Consider the following 17,582-nt stretch of genomic DNA (forward strand, 5'->3'; position numbering starts at 1 on the left):
TGCCAGTAAGTGTCCCCATAGATGCCCCCCCATCATGTGCCAGTATCAAGTGCCTCTCTCCTCCCCCCCACATGTCCCAGTATCATAGTGCCATCTCCCATCCCCCCAATGTGCCAGTATCAAGTGCTTCTCTCCTTCCCACCCCCATGTGCCAGTTTCATAGTGCCAAACGCACCCATGTGCCAGTATCAAGTGCCAAACCCCCCCTCCCACGTGCCAGTATCAAGTGCCTCTCTCCCCCCCCATGTCCCAGTTTCATAGTGCCATCTCCCCCCCCCCCAAAAAAAGTGTCAGTATCAAGTGCCTTTCTCCCCCCCCATGTGCCAGTATCAGGTGCCAGCCAACCCCTCTCTCCCCCCCATGTGCCAGTATCAGGTGCCTCTCCCCCCCATGTGCCAGTATCAGGCGCCAACCCCCCTCCCCCCATGTGCCAGTATCAAGTGCCTCCCGCTCCCCCTATGGCAGTAACAGTCGGGTATTAAAAAAATAAAAATAAACACTTACCTCCATGTCAGCGATGCGATGCAGCCTCTTCCTGTATGTCCATATATGGAGTCAGTGCTTGTATTTCAGAAAAGTTTCTGCTGGGATTTGAACCCATGACCTTCTGTATCAGAGGAAAAGCACCTAACCACACGACCATAAGAGCTGCCTTGCTGCTGACTGAAAAAATATGAGACTTCTACCGTTATAGCTGGCTAAGGGTACTTTCACACTAGCGTTTTTCTTTTCCGGCGCTGAGTTCCGTCCTAGGGGCTCAAATCCGGAAAAGAACTGATCAGTTTTATCCTAATGCATTCTGAATGGAGAGCAATCCGTTCAGGATGCATCAGGATGTCTTCAGTTCAGTCTTTTTGACTGATCAGGCTTTTCAGAAACACGCAGCATGTTGTATTTTTACCTTCGGCCAAAAATCCTGAACACTTTGACTGAACGACGGATCCGGCCTTTTTCCCATTGACTTGCATTAACGCCGGATCTGGCGCTGTGTGTGTTCAGTCACACCGGATCTGGCTTTTGCATGTTAAACCCAAAGAATGTGAAAAAAAAGTTAAAGTCCATAAATGGCGGATCCGTCTTTTCCAATGCACTTTTTCATTGTGATCAAAATAATGATTCAAATGTAATCCGTTTTCACACGTTTTTCCGGATCCGGCGGGCAGTTCCGGTGTCGGAATTGAACGCCGGATTCAAACAACGCTAGTGTGAAAATAGCCTAAGTCTACATCTATACACAACACACCCAGCTGCCCCAACACACCCAGCACTGCTGTATCTCTATATGACAGCTGTCCCAGCACACTCAGCTCTGCTATATCTCTATATATGATAGCTGCCCCAGCACACCCAGCTCTGCTACATCTAATATACATGACAGCTGCACCAGCACACTCAGCTCTACTATATCTCTATAAATGACAGCTGCCCCAGCACACCCAGCTCTGCTACATCTATATATCTCTAAGTATTGCTATACAGTAGATAGATATATAGAGATATATCAAAGCTGAGTGTGCTGGGGCAGCTGACATGTGTATAGATGTAGCAGTGCTGGGTGTGTTTGGGCAGCTGTCATGTGTATAAATGTAGCAGAGCTGGGTTTGCTGGGGCAGCTGTCATATATAGAGATATAGTACGGCTGAGTGTGCTGGTGCAGCTGTCATGTGTATTAGATGTAGCAGAGCTTGGTGTGCTGGGACAGCTATCATATATAGAGATATAGCAGAGCTGAGTGTTCGGGGACAGCTGTCATATAGAGATATAGCAGTGCTGGGTGTGTTGGGGCAGCTGTCATGTGTATAGATGTACACTTATCCAGCTATAACAGTAGAAGTCTTATATATTTTTTCAATCAGTAGCAATGCAGCCCTTATGGTTGTGTGGGTAAATGCTTTGCCTCTGATACATGGTACATGGAGGGTTGTGGGTTCGAATCCCAGACACATGAGGAGACTTCAGGAGACAGTAATATTAGATCACATTAGCGAGGGGGCCTGGTCCGCTGCGGCTATTTAACTAACTTGAAAATAAACTGTCACACACGCTGCCGGGGCACCAGGCCCCGAAGAGGCTGCTTCCCCGGTAGTTATGCCACTGGATCTGACAGGTTTTCCTTGTGGATCAATAGGTGTCTGTGTTGTTTCTGGTAATGGCCACACCCCTTGCCTCCAGGTGTTGCTTATGTGGTCATTTAACCTTCCTTATTTATAGTTGCTTCTCCCACTATACTGTGCGCTTAATAGCTTCTGTGCCTGTGGATTGCTTGTGGTTGGATCTCGGCTGAGTTCCTGGTGCTTTCATAGCCTCTTTGAAGTTAAGTTTTTCCTTTCCCTTTTGTATTTTGTTTGGATTCTGTGTGTTGCATTTCCCTATTGTTTGTATTAAGCATGAAGTAGACTCCTGTTCGTCCTTCCTTTTGGAAGAACAGGTAGTCTCATCCCTGCCATTAGTACCAGGGTCCTATAGGGCTAGATAGGACTTTAGGTATTCCTGCGTATGAACTCACCTACCTTTGGGGTCTGTTCAGACTGGTAGTCAGTCAGGATTTTGGTTAGGGTTTTCACTAGGAGGTGTCCATCTTCCTTCCCTAGTTCTCAGGCCTGATTCCCTGCTTTCCCCTTCCCTCCTATGCTCAGTGTGGTGTTTCCCTCCAACACCGAAGCGTGACATTATAAACTGCCTTAATCGTCATTTTTTGTTTGTTTGTGTGCAGCCATGGATCCTATTGCTGCATTGGCAGGTCATCTGCAAGGGCTGTCTTTGGAGGTAGCTGAACTCCGCACGACCATCTCACAGATGCAGAGATCAAAGGCTGTTGGTCCTGGTGGTAGTGGTGGAGACCAGGCCTATCTGGAGCCTAAAGTTGCCCTCCCAAACAGATTCTCTGAGGGATGTGATAATTGCATTTTGTTTAAGGAGGCGTGCAAACTATATTTTAGTCCACGTCCACACTCATCTGGGGATGAGAAATAGCGAGTCAGTGTGATTATTTCCTTGCTTAAGGGGGATGCGCAGTCCTGGGCTTTTTCTCTGCCGACTGGATCATAGTCTTTCCGTTCGGTAGATTAGTTTTTCTAAGCTTTGGGTCTTATCTATGATGATCCAGATTGGACCTCTCTAGCCGAAACCAAGTTGCGCTGCCTTCATCAGAGTGATTGTTCCACTGAGATTTATTGCTCTGAGTTTAGGAGGTGAGCTGCGGATATGGAGTGGAATGATCCTGCCCTCCGTAGCCAGTTTTGTCAAGGGTTATCAGAGAGGCTGAAGGACGCTTTGGCCTTTCATGAAACCCCAGTGTCTCTGGAGTCTGCTATGTCTCTGGCTATACGCATTGATAGACGCCTGAGAGAGAGATCTAGGGGCCCCCACTCTCAGGACATACTATCACATGATGTATCATCTTCCTTTGACACGCTACTCCCGGGTTCATGTTTGGGGAAGAACCCATGCAATTAGGGGGAGCTACTCCTGGATCAGCTTTTTAGCATACTGGTAATAGGAAGGTAGTGTGTTTTTTCTGCGGACAGAAGGGACATTCAACGGCAAAAAGAAAAAAGAGAGACATTTAATTCCCATCTGACTCTTGGAGGGGTGAGAGGAGAGTCAGAAAATGTGCATTTGTCTTTGACTGGTAGTACCCGATTTCTCCTGACTGCTGAGGTGGCGCTAGAGTCAAAAACTGTGAGGATTGAGGTGTTTATCGACAGCGGGGTCGGGGTGAACTTGATTGATGCTCAGTTCATCTGTATGCATGGGTTGTCATCGAGTGCATTAGAAAAAAACATTTCCATTTTTGCTATTGATTCTGCACCTCTAACTCAGAAGTGTTTATCTCAAGTGGTGCATGATATCAGATTAAGAGTGGGTGACTTTCATCAAGAATTTATCTCGTGTTTTTTGTTGTTCCTGCTCAGTTGGTTCTGGGTGTACCGTGGTTAAGCAAGCACAATCCAACCATCGATTGGCAAGCTAGACAGATTCTAGATTGGGGTGATTATTGCATTGACAATTGTCTGAATACATCTTTTTCTGTTTTAACTACTAAGACTTCACCCTCTTTTATATCTGATTTTGCCTATGTAATTTCTGAAAGTGGATGCCAGGATTTACCTCCACATCGGGAATATGATTGTCCTATCAACCTTAGTCCCGGAGCTAAGTTACCAAAATCTAGATTGTATAACCTTTCTGGACCTAAAAGACTGCCCATGAGAGAGTATATTGCCAAGAGTTTGGCTAAAGGACACATAAGACATTCCAAGTCTCCAGTGGCAGCAGGGTTCTTTTTTTGTTAAAAAAAAGGACGGAGGTCTTCAGCCATGTCTGGATTTCCGTGAACTCAATTGGATTACTGTCCATGATCCTTACCCTCTTCCTTTGATTCCCGATTTGTTTAACCAGATTGTTGGTGCCAAGTACTGATGGACGAACATCGGCCGGGACGGTTCGTGAACACGATCGCACGAACGCAATCAAATGTTTGCGAACTGCAAGTTCACGGCGTGCCCCATTTAGTTTAATGGCAGGCGAACCTGAAAAACCTTCAGGTCATGTTTGCAGCCAGCAAACACTTACTAGAAGTACACAAATAGTCCAACAACATGGACAGTGATATACCAGAGGGGGATCATTGGCAAACATTCCCACAAAAAATATGTATTTTGTAAAGGGAATATGAATCATCAATATTTATGCAAATATCAATAATTAATAATCATAAATAGGAGGAGCCGTCTATTGATGACTCCGCCTATTTTTACCTTTATATTAATAACACTACTTTCACTTTGCCTTACGCTAATCACTAAACTAGCTGCGAGCGCCTAACTGAGCTAGCTACCGTTAATAACAACACGTTACACAGTAGGTATAATACAAATAATACAATATATTTATTATCAACGTACAATGCACAATACACACAATACAGCACCATAAATACAATACTCACTACACTACACAGTTCCCAAATTCCACCCACAAAACTATCTAATACAGTACACACACACATACATACATTCATTAGCAGCCCATCCAACCTGGCTCTAAACTATCCCTAGGGGAAATAAGAGTAGCAGGGCTTACTGTGACCTGCAAGGGTTAATGCAGGCCACAGATACACCAGGTTGAAGGCTGCTGCAGGGGTATAGCAGGGCGGAGCAGGGGAACAGGGTTGGCAAGGTAGGGGTAAATGCAGGGATAATGGGGAGGGAGGTCAGGGGTTACACCAACAGGGATTGATGCTGCTGGCAGGGAAGGGGTAAATGTGGTTGGCACTGCAAGGGCAGAGATGCAATGCAGTGCCAGGGTATTTGCAGGGGGTTTCACCAACAGGGGTTGATGCTGCTGGGCAGGGAAGGGGTAAATATGGTTGGCACTGCAAGGGCAGAGATACAATGCCATGCCAGGGTATACTCAGCCATCTCCAGGGGCATATCGGCCTCTCTTCCTTCAAGGACCTGTTCCCATGTGTCTCTGTGTGTAGTCCAGTCCCAAGAGACCCCTATTCCTGGTTCGGGGCTCATATATCAGCCTCAGAAACAGCTCACTTCCCCCCCTCCTCAGGCATGTGACATCATAGTGTGCCTTCCTCAAATCCGAAGAGTCCTCCCTGTAAGGCAATATGGACTCTTTGCCTAACGTGTCCCTGACACATGATTTCGGTGATCAGCTTGAATTAAATCTTATCAGGTACTGGGAGAAGGAATCAGGGTGAAACACTTAAACACGTGTGTAGTTCCAATCCATTCTGGTTTATTTCACAGTTGGCAAACAGTTATAATAGAGGGGGTTGAGCTTCCTTGACATCCAATCATATGTTAGCATTTGTTTAACCTATAGCAAGAACACACATGAGCTCTGCATTAACATAATAGATGACTCATAGTAACAGCATTTGACCAATCAGGTATAGACACATAGGCCAGTGTGCATTTGAGCCAAGATGACCCTATAAAGTAAGAACTAAGGAATGTATGGGTATCTTGAAACCGCACAGGAAGTTTCTCACATTCCAAAGGAGGGAAGGGGGATTTTGGAAATGCACTGGCCAAATGTAATGTAATACACGTTGCTGAAAGGACAAAATGGAGTTACTTATACCCCATCACTCCCCCCTAGACCCAAATTGCTGGAAGTAGGGGAATGGAGTTTAGCCATGGGGCAGAGGTGTGGCATGATATCTCTGGTTAGAAAGCCCCCTGAAAAACGGTGCCAGAGAGTCTGCAATCTCTTTGTCCTCAGGTGACCAGCAAACAAGACCATCCTACTGTTTAGGGCCTGAACAAAAGAGGACTAGATATTGATCAGCTGTTATCCTACAGGCTATCAGCACAAGTTTTTCTCTAAACATGGGGAATGAACTGTTGATTAGAGTTGATAGGGAATTGAATCTAGGGAATATTTAATACACTTCCCTCTACATATATACATATATATATATATACAGTGGGATGCGAAAGTTTGGGCAACCTTGTTAATCGTCATGATTTTTCTGTATAAATCGTTGGTTGTTACGATAAAAAAATGTCAGCTAAATATATCATATAGGAGACACACACAGTGATATTTGAGAAGTGAAATGAAGTTTATTGAATTTACAGAAAGTGTTTTATAATTGTTTAAACAAAATTAGGCAGGTGCATAAATTTGGGCACTGTATTCATTTTATTGATTCCAAAACCTTTAGAACTAATTATTGGAACTCAAATTGGCTTGGTAAGCTCAGTGATGAGAAAGAGTATTATTATTATGAGAAAGAGTATTTAAGGGGGTCAATTGTAAGTTTCCCTCCTCTTTTAATTTTCTCTGAAGAGTAGCAACATGGGGGTCTCAAAACAACTCTCAAATGACCTGAAGACAAAGATTGTTCACCATCATGGTTTAGGGGAAGGATACAGAAAGCTGTCTGTTTCCACAGTTAGGAACATATTGAGGAAATGGAAGAACACAGGCTCAGTTCAAGTTAAGGCTCGAAGTGGCAGACCAAGAAAAATCTCGGATAGACAGAAGCGACGAATAGTGAGAACAGTCAGAGTCAACCCACAGACCAGCACCAAAGACCTACAACATCATCTTGCTGCAGATGGAGTCACTGTGCATCGTTCAACCTTTCGGCGCACTTTACACATGGAAATGCTGTATTTGAGAGTGATGCAGAGGAAGCCTTTTCTCCGCCCACAGCACAAAAAATGCCGCTTGAGGTGGGCTAAAGCACATTTGGACAAGCCAGCTTCATTTTGGAATAAGGTGCTGTTGACTGATGAAACTAAAATTGAGTTATTTGGCCATAACAAGGGGCGTTATGCATGGAGGAAAAAGAACACAGCATTCCAAGAAAAACACCTGCTACCTACAGTAAAATATGGTTGTGGTTCCATCATGCTGTGGGGCTGTGGGGCTGTGGGGCCAGTGCAGGGACTGGGAATCTTGTCAAAGTTGAGGGACGCATGGATTCCACTCAGTATCAGCAGATTCTGGAGACCAATGTCCAGGAATCAGTGACAAAGCTGAAGCTGCGCCGGGGCTGGATCTTTCAACAAGACAACGACCCTAAACACTGCTCAAAATCCACTAAGGCATTTATGCAGAGGAACAAGTACAACGTTCTGGAATGGCCATCTCAGTCCCCAGACCTGAATATAATTGAAAATTTGTGGTGTGACTTAAAGAGAGCTGTCCATGCTCGGAAGCCATCAACTCTGAATGAACTAAAGATGTTTTGTAAAGAGGAATGGTCCAAAATACCTTCAACCAGAATCCAGACTCTCATTGGAACCTACAGGAAGCGTTTAGAGGCTGTAATTTCTGCAAAAGGAGGATCTACTAAATATTGATTTCATTTCTTTTTTGTGGTGCCCAAATTTATGCCCCTGCCTAATTTTGTTTAAACAATTATAGCACACTTTCTGTAAATCCAATAAACTTCATTTCACTTCTCAAATATCACTGTGTATGTCTCCTATATAATATATTTAACTGACATTTTTTATCGTAACAACCAGCGATTTATACAGGAAAATCATGACGATTAACAAGGTTGCCTAAACTTTCGCATCCCACTGTATTTACCTAAGACAGGGATCATGATTTGTTCTGGGTGGTGGCTGATATTTGTGGGCTGTCATGAGGAAATTAAATCAAACGTGGTCGACTCATCCCATGTGTTGAATTCCTCCAAGATCCATGCCTCATTCATTTTTAGAAATGTGAGGTAGTCCACACTGTCGTGAGTTGGGCGAGTGCGCTTACCGGTCACGATCCCTCCTGCTGCGCTGAACGTCCTTTCGGACAGGACACTGGACGAGGGGCAAGCCAACTCTGGCCACAGGTCAAAGGTCAAGCCTGCACACCCAGTAGTCCTTCTCAGAGCGTCCACATTGCCGATGTAGTCGGACACCTGTCGGTCTAGGCGTTCCCTGAGGCTGTATCCGGAGGAAGGCTGTCGATGGGATGGTTGCAAGAATTATCTCATATCCAAAGTCACCAACACATCTTCAAACAGCCCTCTTCTTGCATGCGCTGTTGGATTGGTACCCCCAACTGTTTCTCTGTGAGTCGAAATTCACGAAGCAAGGCCTGGAAGTGCTGCATTCTGACAGCCCTCTGTGATGGTGTTAACATTTCAGCCATTTTGTGTTTGTACCGGGGGTCTAAGTACGTTGCCACCCAGTACTGGTCCTTGTCCTTTATGCTTTTTATACAGGGGTCCCTCTTCAAACACTGGAGCATGAAGGCCCCCATTTGCACTAAACTGGAAGCGGTGGAGTGGCCTGGCTCCTGCTCATCATCCAGGATAATGTCGTCCTCGTTCTCCTCCCCCCAGCCACGAACAACACCAGGGATCCCAGAAAAGTTTAAAGCATGCTCTCCTTGCTCCTTCTCTGCCCTGGCACCATCCTCCTCTAACTCCTCTTCAGATTCCTGTTGTTGACTTGTCTCAGATGGAGTAGCCCTCCTGGGAATTCATCCAGCATTGCGACTTCCTCATCTTCCTGCTCCTGCTCTTCGACGGCTTGATCAATGACACAACGCAATGCACACTCCAGAAAGTAGGCGTAAGGTATGATGTCACTGATGGTGCCTTGGCTGCGTATGACCAGTTTGGTGATCTCATCAAATGGCCGCAGAAGTCTGCATGCGTCGTGCATGAGCAGCCACTGGCGCAGTGAAAAAAGAACAAGCTCCCCAGAACCTGCCCTGCCTCAGAGTTTGTACAGGTAGTCGTTAACTGCACGTTTCTGCTGGAGCAGCCTATCAAGCATATAGAAGTTGGAGTTCCATTGCGTCAGGTGGTAGTCATAAATCAGACGTCTGACTGGCAGGTGGTGTCACCGCTGAATGTCAGCAAGGCGAGCCATGGCCATGTAAGATCTTCTAAAATGACCAGAGATTTTCCTGGCTTGCCGCAAGACGTCCTGGACCCTGGGGTATTTGGCAACGAATCACTGCACGACTAAGTTCAGGACGTGTGCCATGCACGGCACGTGTGTCATTTTGCCCTGTTTCAGCATGCTCAGCAGATTGGCACCGTTGTCGCACACCACTTCACCAACTGTTAAATTGAGCGGGGAAATATTTCCTTCCACGGACCTTCCATTGCGGTGTTCCAATGGCCACAAATTTTCTAAAGGCCTCGGAGTCCACCAGTTTATATGGCAGTAGTTGGCGGGCTAGCAGTTCTGACAAGCCAGCGGTCAGCTGTTGGGCAAGAGGGTTATCCGGCATCATCATCTTTTTTCGCTCGAACATTTGGGGCAAGGAAGCCTGCCTTTTGCCAGATGAACGCGACGACGGCACGGTGGAAGGTGGAGTGGAGGACAACTGTGAGGAGAGAGGAGAACGAGAAGGAGAAGAGGCAGGATGGTAAGCGCCGGGAGTGTGGCTTTGTGGGTTCTGACGGTGTTGCTCCCACTGGGCTCGATGATGGGAGGCCAGATGCCTTCTTAAGGCAGTTGTCCCTAGGTGAGTGTTGGGCTTACCGCAACTTATGCGTTGACAGCACAGACTGCGGGTGGCAACACTATTGTCAGCAGCGGACACGTTAAAAAAAGCCCACACTGCGGAGTCATGTACCGGTGTCCTGGGAGCGCCAGATGTGACCGTTCATGGTGGATGGCTCGTTCCAGATACGTTACCAGTCTTCTTTTTGCCTCCTGTGCGCTGTAAGTTCTGCCTGCTTCTCCTCATTCTCCTCCCTATCTGCTGCTCCGTCTCTCCCTCTGAACTCCCCTCCTCTTCCTCTCTTGTGGGCACTCACGTGACATCCATCGACACGTCATCATCGGATTCGTCACCTTCACCACCACTGACATCTCGGAGTAGGCAGCAACAGCAGGGACCACCCTCCTTGGGCTGATCTGGGTACTGTCGTCAGACTGCTGGGTGGCGACTGTTGATACCTCCTCTTCCTGATCCGATGCCAATAATGGCTGTGCATCGGTAAGGTCTTGTAATGGATGGGAAAATAATTCCTCTGACTCGAGCGGAGAGGATATGGTGGTGGTGGTGTCTTTGGGGGTGCACACAGCAGAGAGTGAAGAGGGTGCAGATAGAGAGGATGAGGAGGGTGCAGAAGCGGAAGGCTAAGTGAGCCACTCAACCAAGTCTGGTGCATCCTTTGACGTAATCGCACGCACCTTCTGCAACTTCCCACTTAGGCTCCGGCCTGGTGAACCTGCCCGACCCCTGCCACCCCTGCGGAATGGCCTGCCTCTTCCTCTGCCTGTCATTTTCAAAATTACCCTGTGACAAAAGTCCCTAGAGAAGAGCAGTATTTGTGGAAGAAGGTATATCACACCCCTGCCTCAATCAGTTTTTTGGGGGGCAACTGGTAAATCACACCAGTAGAAATTATTTCTGCAAATAGTGTTTTTCACTCTGTGTAGATGCGGTAACGCAGCAAAACCGCAGACAAATGCTGCGCTACCTAAATGCACTATATAGAAAGTATATTGGTATATAACACCCCTGCTTCAATCAGTTTTTTAGGGGGGCAACTGGTTAATCACACCAGTAGAAATTATTTCTTCAAATAGTGTTTTTCACTCTGTGTAGATGAGGTAACGCAGCAAAACCGCAGACAAATGCTGCACTACCTAAATGCACTATATAAAAAGTATATTATTGGTATATAACACCCCTACTTCAACAATTTTTTGGGGAGGGCAACTGGTAAATCACACAAGTAGAAATTATTGCTTCCAATAGCGTTTGGCACTCTGTGTGGCTGCAGTATCGCAGCAGAACCGCACACAACTGCTGCACAATACAATTGCACTATTATATAATTTCTATGTTAGAAAGTATATTATAAGTATATTACACCCCTCAGTATGTCACACCTATCGATAGCACACCTATACCAGTCCTTAAAAAGACTTTTGTGGCCCTATTAGCTAGCGTTTTGTGTCCCTAACAGTCTGTCCCTGCTCCACAAAGCAACCTCTCCCTACACTGGCAAAAGACTGAATGTAAATTGGTGCCCAGATCAGGTTTATTAATGGTTCAATCAGTTTTTATTTGTTTATCAAAGCAGATTAGCAATAGTAATAAGCATTGTAATAGATAATTGTGAACAACACATGAAATATGTAATATATCAAAAGATACAAGACACTAGTATTGTTGATTAGTATCTGCTTATGAAACATTTGAAAATATAATTATAGTAAGGAGAACTGATAAATAAAAAATAACGAAGATATATGCGTAAGAAAACAAGAAGAAGGATAGAAGGGGAGACAAGATAGAGACACTAGGAAAGGAACAAGGATACCAGGAGAGTACATGGAGACAAGATATGTCATATCCAGGCTGATAACATCAAGAGGATTTAAAGATACAGGAAAGGGAGCCATCTCTCAACCAAGCCGAGAAGCAAGAGGAGGATCGGAACTGGAGCCAAGGCTCCCAAGTTACTGTATAGACCGGGCCAGATAAACTTGAGTCAGCACTTAACTCCTCTAGGCGTGCTATGGCATCCAGAGCAGTTGCCCAAGTAATCCTCTGCAGACCCTCTGTTGATTTCCACCTACGGGGAATAATCTGTCTCATGACAAGTATAAAAAATCTTAAGATACCCTTCTTAACATGTTTTATTCGCCCTGGAAAAATAGAAAGCAATGCTATCAGAGGAGACGGTGATATAGAAGTCCGGCAAAGATGGTTATATAGAGAGAAAACATCTTTCCACAGAGGGGCTACTCCAGGACAATCCCACTATATATGAGCCATTGTACCTGTATCCATTTGGCAACACCAGCAGATATCCGATACCGATGGGTAGAATTTATGTAGTTTTACCGGAGTCCTATACCATAGAAACATAGAAACATAGAATGTGTCGGCAGATAAGAACCATTTGGCCCATCCAGTCTGCCCAATATACTAAATACTATGGATAGCCCCTGGCCCTATCTTATATGAAGGATGGCCTTATGCCTATCCCATGCATGCTTAAACTCCTCCACTGTATTTGCAGCTACCACTTCTGCAGGAAGGCTATTCCATGCATCCACTACTCTCTCAGTAAAGTAATACTTCCTGATATTACTTTTAAACCTTTGCCCCTCTAATTTAAAACTATGTCCTCTTGTAGCAGTTTTTCTTCTTTTAAATATTCTCTCCTCTTTTACCTTGTTGATTCCCTTTATGTATTTAAAAGTTTCTATCATATCCCCTCTGTCTCGTCTTTCTGCCAAGCTATACATGTTAAGGTCCTTTAATCTTTCCTGGTAAGTTTTATCCTGCAATCCATGTACCAGTTTAGTAGCTCTTAATTACAAAATCTGGTCCAGATTTTGTAATTAAGCTCTTGGAGACCAATTGAAATGGAGGACTTGTGTGTGAAAAATAAAGATCTTTTCCATTGATCTGGGGAAATAGTAACTCCCAACTCTTCCTCTCAAGACCTAACCAATTTTATTCCCTGGGGATGTATCCCATGAGTTTTATCCTCAATCTCTCCATCATTAATCATACTATAGATCAAGACTGCATGACCTGGAGCTGACTCAGAGAAACACAGGTTCTCAAAAGGGGTCAGTCGTGTATTAGGCTGAGACCCAGGTGTCAAGGACCATATAAAATTTCTTAGCTGAAAATAAAGAAACCTGGTGTATTCGGGAGGATGTGAGACAAATCATTCAGGGGAAGCAAGCCTTTGTCACCTTGGAGATTTTTGAAAGTAATCGAGTGCACTGCAGATGTTGCGAAGCTTGGCAGATGTTTAGGGAGTCAGGAAGTGCTGGATGTCCATTCAAAACTGTGAGCGGTCCTGACCTTGAGACCAATTTTAACTTGGGAGCAAATCTATCCCACAGTGAAGCTGAAGCTGAAGCTGAAGCTGAAGATGACAGTAGAGGAGGTGAATGTGAATGTGAATGTGGGATCTGGCTACGTGTATCTGCCGGGAGCCAAAAGAGTCCGGGCACTAAATGAGGAGACACATCTCTTTCAATTTCCACCCATAGCTTCAAGGCAGAATTATGAACTAGATCAAGGACGCAGTTCATGATAGATGCCCTGTAGTAAGGAAATTGGGTAAGCCTACTCCTCCTGAAGATTTAGAGCGTGTCAACACAACATATCATAACTACAGTGGGATGCGAAAGTTTAGGTAACCTTGTTAATCGTCATGATTTTCCTGTATAAATCGTTGGTTGTTACGAATACGATAAAAAATGTCAGTTAAATATATCATATAGGAGACACACACAGTGATATTTGAGAAGTGAAATAAAGTTTATTGGATTTACAGAAAGTGTGCTATAATTGTGTAAACAAAATTAGGCAGGGGCATAAATTTGGGCACCACAAAAAAGAAATGAAATCAATATTTAGTAGATCCTCCTTTTGCAGAAATTACAGCCTCTAAATGCTTCCTATAGGTTCCAATGAGAGTCTGGATTCTGGTTGAAGGTATTTTGGACCATTCCTCTTTACAAAACATCTTTAGTTCATTCAGGTTTGATGGCTTCCAAGCATGGACAGCTCTCTTTAAGTCACACCACAAATTTTTAATTATATTCTGGTCTCTGGACTGAGATGGCCATTCCAGAACGTTGTACTTGTTCCTCTGCATAAATGCCTTAGTGGATTTTGAGCAGTGTTTAGGGTCGTTGTCTTGTTGAAAGATCCAGCCCTGGCGCAGCTTCAGCTTTGTCACTGATTCCTGGACATTGGTCTCCAGAATCTGCTGATACTGAGTGGAATCCATGCGTCCCCCAACTTTGACAAGATTCCCAGTCCCTGCATTGGCCACACAGCCACACAGCATGATGGAACCACCACCATATTTTACTGTAGGTAGCAGGTGTTTTTCTTGGAATGCTGTGTTCTTTTTCCTCCATGCATAACGCCCCTTGTTATGGCCAAATAACTCAATTTTAGTTTCATCAGTCCACAGCACCTTATTCCAAAATGAAGCTGGCTTGTCCAAATGTGCTTTAGCCCACCTCAAGCGGCATTTTTTGTGCTGTGGGCGGAGAAAAGGCTTCCTCTGCATCACTCTCGCATACAGCATCTCCATGTGTAAAGTGCGCCGAATGGTTGAACGATGCACAGTGACTCCATCTGCAGCAAGATGATGTAGGTCTTTGGTGCTGGTCTGTGGGTTGACTCTGACTGTTCTCACCATTCGTCGCTTCTGTCTATCCGAGATTTTTCTTGGTCTGCCACTTCGAGCCTTAACTTGAACTGAGCCTGTGGTCTTCCATTTCCTCAATATGTTCCTAACTGTGGAAACAGACAGCTGAAATCTCTGAGACAGCTTTCTGTATCCTTCCCCTAAACCATGATGGTGAACAATCTTTGTCTTCAGGTCATTTGAGAGTTGTTTTGAGACCCCCATGTTGCTACTCTTCAGAGAAAATTAAAAGAGGAGGGAAACTTACAATTGACCCCCTTAAATACTCTTTCTCATAATTGGATTCACCTGTGTATGTAGGTCAGGGGTCACTGAGCTTACCAAGCCAATTTGAGTTCCAATAATTAGTTCTAAAGGTTTTGGAATCAATAAAATGAATACAGTGCCCAAATTTATGCACCTGCCTAATTTTGTTTAAACAATTATAGCACACTTTCTGTAAATCCAATAAACTTCATTTCACTTCTCAAATATCACTGTGTGTGTCTCCTATATTATATATTTAACTGACATTTTTTATCGTAACAACAAACGATTTATACAGAAAAATCATGACGATTAACAAGGTTGCCCAAACTTTCGCATCCCACTGTAAGTCTTGGTCTCATGCCCTTCCAAACAAATCGCATGGTGACTCTTCTAAGGCGGGTAAAAAATGAGACGGGAATCTGACATGGAAGTGTTTGAAATAGATACAAGAGTTTAGGAAGGATATCCATTTTTAGGGTATTGATTCTACCAAACCAAGATAGCTGAAAGGATTCCCATTTATGGAGGTTGGATTCAACAGTTTTGATCATCTGAGGAAAATTAGATTTAAAAACATGATCAGTATTGGCCGGTAAGTTAATTCCCAAGTATTTGATGTATTGTGATGTCCAACTGAACTGGAAGGAGTCCTTTAGATAAGTAGTTAGTCTAATGGGAAGAGTAATGTTTAGAATTTCCGATTTATGAGTGTTCACCTTAAAGTTACTGAGGCGGCCAAATATCTTAAATTCGTTCAAAACTAAAGGAAGACGTAGGTATATAAGAAGATCATCGGCAAACAGGGATATCCCTGGCGTGTGCCATTGCGAATAGGGAAGGGATCTGACAAGATGCCATTGACACGTACTTTTGCTGATGGAGTGGAATACAAGGCCATAATTCTCTGGATCATTTTGGTTCCCAACCCTAGATGTAACAATGTAGCTTTAAGGAATTGCCAATTAACCCTATCAAAGGCCTTCTCTGCTTTCACTGAAAGAAGACACATAGGGATCTTTGATATACGCGCCCTGGCCATCAAACCAATGGATTTTAGAGTATTGTCGCGAGCTTCTCTACCTGGATCAAAACCTACTTGGTCTCTATGGACACAGCTTGAGATATGAGGATGAAGCTTAAGGGCTAAAAGATTTGCGAAGATCTTTAAGTCTACATTCAACAATGAGATGGGCCTATAATTAGCACATAGAGAGGCGTCCTTTCCCGGTTTAGGAATTACTGTGATGTGGGCTTGTAAAGCTTGATACGGGAAAGGGCAATCCTCTTCAATTGCATTGAATGCCTTCAAGATAACTGGGGCAAGTTCTTCTCCAAAAAAATTATAAAAAAACGAGGGGTTAGACCATCTGGACCGGGGCTTTTCCCATTTTTAAGATCTTTAATTATGGCCAAGAGCTCAGGAGATGTGAAATCGGACTCCATGTCACTGGAGACATTAGGTAGTAATTGTTTGGGTCCGTGTTGCGACACATATTCCTGTATATCAGTAACCAAATCGGAAGAATTGGGGGGGGTCTGATTTAAGTTATATAAACCCGAGTAGTAGGATTGAAACTCTTGTGCGATCTCAGAGGGGGAGTGAACTAAACCTCTAGATGATGTGTTCAACGCCGCAGATCAGGTTTATTTATAAGGTAGGGGGTATGTCCATGTGCTAAAACGTCTCATTTGGCTGTCCTGTACCACCTGATGGATGTGTCATGAGTCAAAGTTCTTCACAATGTAAAAGAATATGGCGGGCGCGAATATCGCCATATGTTCGCCCGTTCGGCGAACAGCGAATGAGCAAAGTTCGCAGCGAAACGACCGCCGGGCGAACCGCAAGGCCATCTCTAGTGCCAAGGTGTTCTCCAAGTTGGACTTAAGGGGGCATATAATCTGGTTAGGATCAAGGAAGGGGATGAATGGAAGACGGCTTTTAATACTCCTTAGGGGCACTTTGAGAACCTGGTCATGCCTTTTGGGTTGACCAATGCTCCTACGGTTTTCCAGCATTTTGTGAATTATATTCTTCATCACCTTGTGGGGAGGTTTGTGGTCGTGTATTTGGATGACATTCTAATTTATTCTCCAAACATGGAGATACATCAGTATCACGTTAGACAGGTGTTACAGATCCTAAGAGATAATAAATTGTACGCAAAATTAGAGAAGTATGTTTTTGCTGTACTTAAGGTGCAGTTTTTGAGCTTCCTGCTGTCATCTTTGGGTTTTCGAATGAATCCAGAGAAAGTCCGTGGTGTATTGGACTGGGATCGACCCAAAAATCTGAAGGCTAAAATCTGAAGGCTCTTATGCGGTTTTTGGGGTTCACCAACTATTACGGAAAATGTATTCAGAACTATTTGACAATAGTAAAACCCTTAACTGACATGACTAAGAAAGAGACAGATGTTTCAGTGTGGTCTGATTTGGTCTTGCGAGCCTTTTCTGCGATTAAGGAATGCTTCTCTTCTGCCCCTATATTGGTGCAGCCGGATGTATCACAACCTTTCATTGTGAAAGTGGACGCATCCGAGGTGGGGGTAGGAGCAGTTTTATCGCAGGGCCCGTCACCTGGTAAATGGTGTCCATGTGCCTTTTTCTCTAAAAAACTCTCTTCCGCAGAGAGAAATTATGATGTAAGTAACAGAGAGTTACTGGCCATTAAATTGGCTTTTGAGGA

The 17,582-nt window shown here is 44.4% G+C and overlaps 1 protein-coding gene across 1 annotated transcript in view; it reads left to right on the forward strand.

Moving 5' to 3' along the window:
* Positions 1-17,582, forward strand: part of LOC121008167 (cytochrome P450 2K6-like) — a 247,802-nt gene that overhangs the window by 54,970 nt on the left and 175,250 nt on the right. The gene's annotated exons all lie outside the window — the stretch shown is intronic.

The sequence above is a fragment of the Bufo bufo genome, chromosome 7, assembly GCF_905171765.1.
Source record: "Bufo bufo chromosome 7, aBufBuf1.1, whole genome shotgun sequence".
Lineage (NCBI taxonomy): Eukaryota > Metazoa > Chordata > Amphibia > Anura > Bufonidae > Bufo > Bufo bufo.